This window comes from Cupressus sempervirens, chromosome 2 (genome assembly GCF_028749045.1).
Source record: "Cupressus sempervirens isolate cs-2001-9-10 chromosome 2, ASM2874904v1, whole genome shotgun sequence".
NCBI lineage: Eukaryota > Viridiplantae > Streptophyta > Pinopsida > Cupressales > Cupressaceae > Cupressus > Cupressus sempervirens.
In genome coordinates, this window is record NC_143119.1 from 72,450,185 (window position 1) to 72,460,449 (window position 10,265).

Consider the following 10,265-nt stretch of genomic DNA (forward strand, 5'->3'; position numbering starts at 1 on the left):
AGATAATTCAACCAAACAAACTAAAGAGACATTATGAGTAGTTTCCACTTAATGATTCATCTAGTAATCATTCAGAACCAAGAATGACTCTAAAAACTAAAGAACAAGTACTAAGAGGAATGTTAACTAACAAAAATTTCATACCTTGTTGATATGGGTATGTTGCAAGATATAGAAATTTGATATAGAAAACCTTATTAATGCTAACTATAAGTAATGAATCCGATACTACTTTTTTGAATCAAGAAACAAAAGTAATGCTAAGTTCTACCAAAATGCACAATTAGAAATCATCTTCAGGTTCATATAGGTAAGATACTAAAACCAATTAATATGGTATCATTAGTGTCTTACCCACAGTGACAAGCTATTGGCAAGTGAATCCCATAGCTTTGGAAACATCCTTTAGAAAATGTACATCATCTTCCTTTGTCAAATTTCCAACAATGCTTCCAAGCCATACAGGGTAGAGTTGTTGTTCAGGATAACATCTTTTCATTTGTAAACCCTTGATAAAATCAACATCTACCTTTTCTAGAGCATTAGGTTCCATTCCTACCACAAGCTTTGCTAAGCTTCTTCTAGCCTCATCCAACAAAATTTTCAAAACATCGATTCCAATATACATGCATTTGAATTAACCATGAGAGCAAAAAACATCAAACCCCAAAATATTGGGTACAATATGCTACATTCACTTGGATTCAAACTTGTGCTTCCTTTATGGATTACATAGTGCTTCACTATTAGAAAAGAAAATATGAATACACATATACCCATCTAAATGCTCATTTCTAAGGCCAAGCTATTCCCATGGAGGTCCAAAATGGTACTAGTTCCTTGTTCCTATCACTACAACAAGTTCTACCAAGTCTATGATGTTGAAAATGGGAAGTAATGGTGTTGCAACAATAGACAACATGTGCACAAGACTACTATTACTACTCTAATATCTTGGTAGCTAGCAACATTTAAAGACCAATTTTATATATATGTGAAACACACAAACCTCTTTCAATTGCATACACATATAAACTTGTTTACTTGGAGAAGTTATAATGACAAGGAAAAAGCATTAACAAGAGAAGATATTTGAAAACATTCTATTCCTACTCTCAAGAACCTTCATTTTAGCATATTGAAGCAATGTGATCAAGCTATTGAAGTTATGTGGGTGATCTTAGCATCAACATGTTACACAATAATAAAATTCTATGAGTAAATTGATTGAGTTAATTTGCATTGAAGTTTGATGATTAAATGATTACTAGGAGGATGAGTTTTAGTTATACAAAAACAAATCCAATACTGAAAAATACCCCACATGCAACAAAGGTATATGACTTGCAACCAGGGTGAATTCCTTTATAAAATTCATATCTTCACCAAATTTAGAAAATGAACTATCAAAATGATTTTCCTACCTATGGAAAGAAGATAGAAGTAATATCCAAAAGCATACAAACAATGCCAACAGAGATATGAATCAAAGTGACTGCTTCAATGTAACTAGAAATCTATGGATACATTAAAAATTCTCACTAAAATGCTCATAATTATTACAAAAATCCAAAAATCATCAAAATACACGAAATCCTTTAAAGGATATTATAGATGTTAGCACCTAACCAACTTGTCATTGAGGATTGAGTAGTAGCAAAGGGCACTCATTAAAATTTGGTAGATTTTTAATGCTTGGTAAAGATTTTGTAGTTGGGAATAGTACTAAATTATTCTAGAATAAAGAGAAAAAAATTTGAGTTTTTGTACAGTAAAACACATAAAATACATTTAAATTGTAGCAATTTATCACTTGAATTCACCCAAAAGAAATTTCTACAATTAGTAATTTACTCTAAAACATTTAGAATCTGCTATGATAAATTAACTGAGATTTTATGTTAATGCAATGGTAACTAGAAATTATGAGATAGTATTTATGATTTTTCATTAATGTTTTTACTTCTTAAAAGTTTACAACATTCTAGCCACACATGAACCATTGCAATGTTTCTACCAAAGACTTAAGATGTAAAGATTAAGTGCCAACTTACCAATGAATACTGTGTAGTCTTGCGGGTCATACAATTCTAACATACCTTATCTTGTTCCCATACTCTGAATTAATCTATTTAGTAGGGATGATACAATAGACTTTGCAACTGTACGTATTCCACCCTGTTAGCATACAAATAATTAGGATAGCTTGTGTTAGAATATTCAAATGGGAAGAGTACTTCTGAAGCGGGGGGGGGGGGGGGGTGAATCAGAAGTACCACACCCTATTAACCTTTTTTTTTAATCCTTTAAACATATAACTAAAAAACAAATTGCATGCATGTAAAAATGTAAAATAAAATAAAATAAATCACATGCAATGACACATAACACCAAAATTGATAACCTAGAAATCCCCCATGAATAAGAAGGTAAAACTGGGGTGGGGATGATATCCACAAAAATCACTACAACAATCAATGTTCAACCACTTCTGATGGTCTGCCCTATGAAAGGGCTGCCTCGTTAAAGGCTTTACACTATGTCAATAATGACTTGGTTAGAGGATTTACAAACACTTACATGAAGTGCCACCCTATTAAAGGATTTACAATAGGTTGTTAAACCCACCTAATTTAATAGGACTTTCATGACCTTCTTCAAAGGTTCTCCTACCTAGCTATTAAGCTAACCTATCAACATAAGATTTCAACCTCTAATACAATTGTGAGAGAGTATTAGAACATTTGACCTAATTGAATGCAATCTCAAATTGCTAGATTTAGGTACTAGATTCGCTCTTCTCATTCTGATCCCTGCTTGATCTGATCTCTGAATGTATCCCTTGCTCTATTCTAATCAACTAGATGTATATTTGCAGTTCATTTCACTAAGTCCTTGACACCTTTGTTGATTGCTTTGTTCTGCAATTTGATAACTCCATCAATAACCTTCTCAACTCTTATCTTAGCAATCTCAACAACTTTTTTTTTTTAACAACTTCAATATGGTGTTGTGGTCTCCTTATAAAGATATTGTGGACTTAGGGTTTGCTATGCATTCACAAACTTGAAATTCCCGCTCAAATCCTTTGTTTTCACCTATTGGTTGCATGTTGTCTCCAATTTTATGATTGGCTGCATGTTGATTTCATAGGTAATTGCAAGGATTCAATCTTATCTTCTTATCCTTTCATGAGTCATGCAAAAACTATTTTACATTTTAGTTTGTGATGGCACAAACTCTTATGTTGATCCTGAGTTACTCGGCACATATTTTATTCCTGATGCTCGACACATACTACTTTTGGATTGCTCGACATCTACTACATTTCTAGTTTGCTCAACACTTGTTATATCCTATATTTCTCAGCACATCAATGTTCCTAGATCACTCAACATCGAAACAATTCTAGATCATTCAACATATATAGTGAAAATGGTTAAGTGTGTTGACACTCAATTGTCAAGACTATTCTTTTGACCAACTTGTATTTTGATCAAAGAAGTATCTATCTCAAACATTTTTCTAATCTCACATTTAAGATAATTCTTATAGGCCAATCATCAAGGTTAGTTGCACCGATCAATGGAAGGAGAACTTCCAACTGTAGCCTTCTCAATCCATCTTTTATTGCATATCTACATGCTGACTTAGCCTAATTGTTAATAGGAAATAGCTATAGTATTTGTTAGAAATAGATGACATCTAAGACCTTTTCATCTAGATCATGAGCCTATCTTCTAACTTTATAAGAGAGCTTTACATCCATATTACGAGCCTATCTTGTAATTTGTAAGTTGCATCATTAACTTATGAATATAGCATCATCAACTTATGTAGTCCTTAGTTTTACAACTTAAGGACTCTCTCATGGACATCACTACGCTCTATTTTCTATCTGCAACCACTTCAAAAGAGGGCATGAAAAAATTCTAGACTTTTAAAAGGAAAGTAAATACAATGCATAAATCAAAGAATGTACCATATTTCCTTTATAAAATCACAAACTCCTTAGTCTAATGGCTAAGACTTGCAGGTCTTATCCAAATTTTCAAGTTGATGTTACAAACTCACCAAGATTATTTTGGAATTTGTGCCAATGATAGTACCAAGGGCCAAGAGATGTACACCCTTTCAAATAAAAAATGTTGAGGTCTATGCAGTCTTCGCTTATAGTGATCAAGTCAATTGATTGATTTATGTTCAACAAGATCTAAATAAATTTACCTACCCTCTACTAAACAAGTTCTCCTTCATAGCTTTCACAAACCTGTGGTCCTTTATAGTTCTTTCATGTGTAATCAATATTTGGTGCTTGGTCACTTAACATACACCAAGTCTCCACATTAATCTATATTGAGCATTTGACCAGATTACTATGTTGTTGGTGTAGGAGCACCTTACATCTGATTTGAAAGCTACAACATCTTTTGGAGCATCCAAAAGATTAAATAATTTAGTCATTTAGGATAGTAGGTCAAATAACACCTTTTGGTCCACTTTGTAAGACCTAGTCCTAGGATTTGCCATTTATAAGCCACTTGGTCAAATATGGTCAAAGGACCCAATAGGCTTTAGATTTTTGAGAATTTTGGTATTTCTTGTGTGTTTTCATAGTTAGGATCCATGAGGAATCATTTATGATTACTCAAAGATAAAAATTTCTCTTGTGAGCAAAAATTGCAAAACTACTCAAAAAGTTGCTCAACAACTTTTGTTGCAAAGTTGCAAACTTAGCAAAATACTATAGAAATGCTCCCCAAATAACTAAGTAGTTTGAAAGCCAATTTTAACCATTGGAGAAGGCCTTCAAATAGCCCTACTAGGTGGGTAGAAGGCATAAGATGTAATTTTTTTGCTCAAATCAATAAAATCTATCTATTTTCTTGCATTTTGTGTTGTTCTACCTAGTTGTATGGGTGTGTATAGACATATCTCTTGAAGAGGGTCACCATTTTGGATTCCCCTATTAACTAGCTTCCTTTTGCACTTGGTATAATGTTTTGATTTAGTCTATAACTCCAAATACTTAAGCTTTTGTGAATGTTGTTCCATATTTGCTAGTAAACCTAGGGTTTTGGCTTCTTTTGTGGATTTTGGGCATTTCCACCATGGAAAAATCATGTCCATTGGTGGAATGCTAGTTTCCTATATGACCTTCCATATTATGTTTTTACCTTTCATGTACTTGCACGGAGATAGGAGAATCAAGGAGCCCTAGGTGTATATCTTTATGTATACACTATGTATATTTATGCAACCAAGTGCATAACTTTTCATGGATCAACCCCTTGAGGCAAAAATCATGGACTTAAAACTTTCTCATGACCCCCTAAATGTTTCGAGTGTTTTGGGGAAGGGAACTAGTCTGGATAGGGTACTTCTTTAGTAAATGTAATATTTATTAATTTAACTAATAATATTATTTAGAGTTTATTATTAAAATAAAACTCCTAAATAAATTATTATTAAATTAAATAAATATAAAATGCCAAAAATAGAACTTTAATAAAATCTTTAAATTTAATTCCTTTATTTAATTAATTTCTCAATTAATTAAATATTAATTTTTCTTTATAAAATTTTCACTAAATTTAATATTCTTTATAAAATTTCATTAAATTAAATCAATAAATTATCTTTTAATTTGATATAATTACAACTGAAAATCACACTAGACCCATAAGACTAAATATGACAACTCCACTAAAGACAAAGAACAAAATCAAACTCTAGGGTTAGAATCATGAATTCACATCACTTGACAAATTTAGACGAGTAAACAACTCAGATACTGGTCCTACTTTCTAGGACAATTGTCTTAGGTTAGGATTTGGACTCAAGAATTATCTCCCCTCTTCTACCATTGAGATACTATGATAGGGTACACTCATTCTGGCAATTCAGGGATGTCGCTACTTGGTGCCTACAATCTGCATAAAACCCACACATGTACATACTCATATATTCTAAACTAAATAGGCAATGGCAGGGAGTGGTGCATCATGTAGATCTTGACTAGCAAGTGACTACGACTCCCTCCCTCAACCACATTAGAAACATTAATCATAAAGTAAAATAGACAAGTACACCATACACATGCAAGTATGGGGTAAGTAACCATAGAAACTGCATATAAATAATCCATTTAATTATCATCATGAACTAACTAAAATGACTATATGAACATATATGTATCATCATCAAATTAATCATGAACACATAAAATAACTAAGTAACTCAAGACATATATTAATTGAATATTAAATACATTTTGTTCAAAACAAATTGATACAAGTATGATAAATGTGTTTCAATCATTGTTTTATCATTGATGTCAAACTTTCTAGTTGTTGGTAAGAAAATTTCTTATGTGATTTAAGTACTATCATTTATTTGATTGATGAAGAGGATTTGATCAAATGAGGTAATAATAGCACCTAGAGGAAAGGTTGAGTTATGATATGAAAAAGAGTACAAGAATTAGTTAAGACAATGATATTATAGTGCATTAATAATCTACTTAAGGTTGCCAAGGTCGGTTATATTGATTAAGTTCATAAGAACAAGTTAAATAAAGTTTTTTTATCAAGCGTAACATTTTGCACAGTGGGTGCCAAACAAAGATAGTGAAAGCCGAGTAGAAAATCAGTTGGAGCCAAGAAAAGTCAATTTTAGTGTAAGCCGAGTAAAGTTTAGTTGATGTTGAGCACCAATAAACTTTAGTTCATGCCAAGTGATTTAATAGAGGATGTTGAGCAACATAGTGTGTGCCGAGCATCAAAAGCCAGTTAATGCTAAGTGTCAGCATTATGAGAAAGATCAAAATTTTGATGAATTTGAGCCGACAAGATTGATTTCATGAATTGTGTGAACTATGTGGAAGATAAGATTGATGAGATGGTGGCACAAAATCCATGGTAAACCGTTTTGAGGAAAATTCAAAAAGGATTGAAGGAGAAGTTTTTAGAAAGGAATGTAACGAAATGAGGGGTAGATTCAATTAATCCTAGCTAATCCAACTTAACCCTAAAATGGATGATGGAGGATGTGTTGGTCATGTTTTTGCCCTATGTCTTCACAGAGATATCTTGCTATGGGTTATTGGTATGAGTTTTCAAATTAGGGTTTGGTCATGGCAATATTATTTAAACCCTAAGAAAAAACCCTACTTTAAGTATCTTTGGTGCCCTCTATGTCATATGATCATCATCCCATAGTTTTAAGTGTGAAAATTATTTTAAATGGTCATACTTTTTTGGAATTTTTAAGGCTTTTATCAACACTTCGTACAAAAAGCCTGCACCATCAGATCTTTCTAAGATCTATAGTAGTCGCTATTGAAGGATTTTGGTTACTTTGTCTTTAGCGAGATAGCAACCAAATTTGTTGTTACCCCTGGGACCTAGCTAACATTTTATGTGGAATTTTCATGTTTCACCAACACTGTTAGAATTTTCTAAACTCAAAAAATTTTGCAAAGTCGTGACTGGAAAGTGGCAAGTTTTCACGAGTAGTGACATAGAGACTGCCTACAAAAGTGAAAGATGGTGGGACCAGAAGTAAGTTATAGTGTTGGGATTCAGCATATAAAAAATAAGCTGTGCCAACATGGAAGGTTGTCAAAGGTGTTAGATGCAGTATTTGGAGCCTGAGTGAAGACTTGTCATTTCTTCCTTCACGGTGATAGTTTTTTGAAAGATAATGGAAGTCGCTATGTCGTGATTAGAAAACTTATCATTTTGGTTGGTAGCGACATAACGCCTTCCCGTTAAAGTGAAAGGCAGTGAGATTAATGTATGTCAAGTGCCATAACAAATTTTTCTTTATCATTAATGCACCACATAATTCTCATGGAATGTTAGAAGTAATCAATGCAATATCAGTGGTAAGAACATGTGTCTCCTTTTCTACCAAAAATTTTCAAATGACTTGGAGGTCGCTATGTCGTAACTCAAAAACTTATCATTTTGGCTGATAGTGACATAGCACCTTCCCGATAAATCAAATCATGGTGGGAATAGAAAAGGAGGTGGAGCTAGAAAGATAATTAATACTAATATTTTGCTAGCATGTCAAGGAGATATCTTGTCATATATTATGTGGATTCATAATTAGGAAGAAGGTAGATGAACAACTAAAACTGTCAGATCAAAGTGCATCAATGACTATCGCCAAGTCACTATGAAGAGTTGCTCGATGTTTATCCCATGCAACATGGTGGCCAAAGGAAAGAGTGCATGGGCCAACCACAAATTAAGTAAGATGATTGCAAGTTCCTCACCATAAGATCTAAGTTGCATCGATGGCAAGCACTAAGTTGTTATGAGAAATTGCTTGATTTTTAAATGGTAGCAACATGGTACTAAAGGAAGAAATGGAGGGAACCACCATAATCACGTTAAAGCACTAGTGAAATGTACATCATCAAATTATAATGAATCAATGATGGTTGCTATGTTGCATACGGAAACTGCTCACTGTTTAGGCACAACAACATAGTGAGAAGATGACATATGTCTGCAAGTGCCAGTGGGTCCAAACCAAGTTGCTAGCAGTAAAGAGAGGCTTACGTGAAGAGAGCTTATTGGATTGACTTCCAACCTAGCAAGTAAAAAATGAGTCATCCTTGATTTTATCCCTGGATCGTCAAATTTTTTGCAATCAATGGTGTATTTTTGAAAAATAGAAGGTGTTTCCACCCTATTCTCTTTACAGTTCATTTATGAAGATTGAAAGCTCCTCATGTGAACTATCAACATAATATATTGTAGAGATTTTGCTAATTCTTCTCCACATAAACAAATCTTTAGACTTCTAGGGTGCTCAGAGCCATTGAGAAATTGAGCTTGGTGATTAAAATGCAAAGAAATTTCCATTAATCACGGTGTATTGTAGAATTATAGTTACAAAATGATGAAGAGCAAGTTTCTCAGTCCACTATATATTAAGCTTTCCAGTATTCTATAATTTTAGTCATCATGCCTCCAAAGAAAGTTTTCTCAGGTCAAGTAGATTATTAATCTAGAAACATACATGATGATCTCCTAGAGTTATTGCCTGAGTCCACAATTGAATATGCTCAAGTGAAAAAATTAACCCATTTGAACTCTAGACTCAAGATTGCGAACAAACTATATGATAAGGGAAATTGGGTTAGAGATGCCAAAACTTCTCAAACAGGGCTTTTCCTTTTCAAAAAATGGTTCTCAGAAAGGAATATTTGGAATTTTGACTTGGGAAAACTAGTGGTCCCTAGTGTTTTTATGGATTATGACCTATTAGTGGCTATTGCCAAAAATTATGACCCAACAATTAGAGTAGTGAGAAGGTTGGATGGTGAGTGTCTGATCACAATAAGCCCTATGGAAATTTGAGAAGTTTTTGGTCTTGAGCCACTTTTAGATTATCATATAACTATTGACCTACAAGAATTGGAAAAAGAATATCAATCAAAAAAGGATAAGATTAGGCAGGGTGCATTGAGGGCACACTTAGGCACAATTGGGAACCTACCAGTAATCATAGCATCTACTAGGGAACCTTTTAAAAAGGAGTATTTCACTTCCTAGGCTATGGAGATATATATGACTTTGTGTAGGGTTTTTGGCGAGGATGAACAAAATGTCATGCCTATAAATTTTATGTATATGATGACTCAAATTTCTTCTTTTCGTGTTGATATTATTTATGATTTCGCCTCATATTTAGAAATTTTTTTGGTCACTACTCATTGCTGATGCATATGTTCTTTTAAAGGTGTGACATATTTTGGGAAAGAAATGGTTTTGAACAGAGAATAGGAGGGAGAAACTCTGCTAGTTCAATTACGGAGTGTAGATATGACTTGGGATGTAGAAAAGGCTAGTTTTGTTAGGTACTTTGCCTCAAGGTTACAATGCCTCTTATTAAAGGATAATCCCAGAGTTCCTAGGGCACTAATAAATCTTGTCAGGCCCATGGATAATCCTATTGGTCTACAAGTATCACATAACTAGGGAGATACTATACCATACCCTGTTTCAACTATTTTTAGAGTTTATGTTTTCCAAGGGACTCCTCATGTATTACCCTACAAGGTGCCTTTAAAAGTAGGGATAATTGAGATTTTGTGGCAGTTGGGAGGATTGGAGGAAACTTATTTGGATAAAAGAAGTAGAGGCTCAATTTTCCCAACTTTTACTATAGCCCACCATTTTGTAATTACAAAAGGTGGTTGGTTATTTTTATTCAAGTTTCTGGACCAATATAAGATGGTTGTGTCT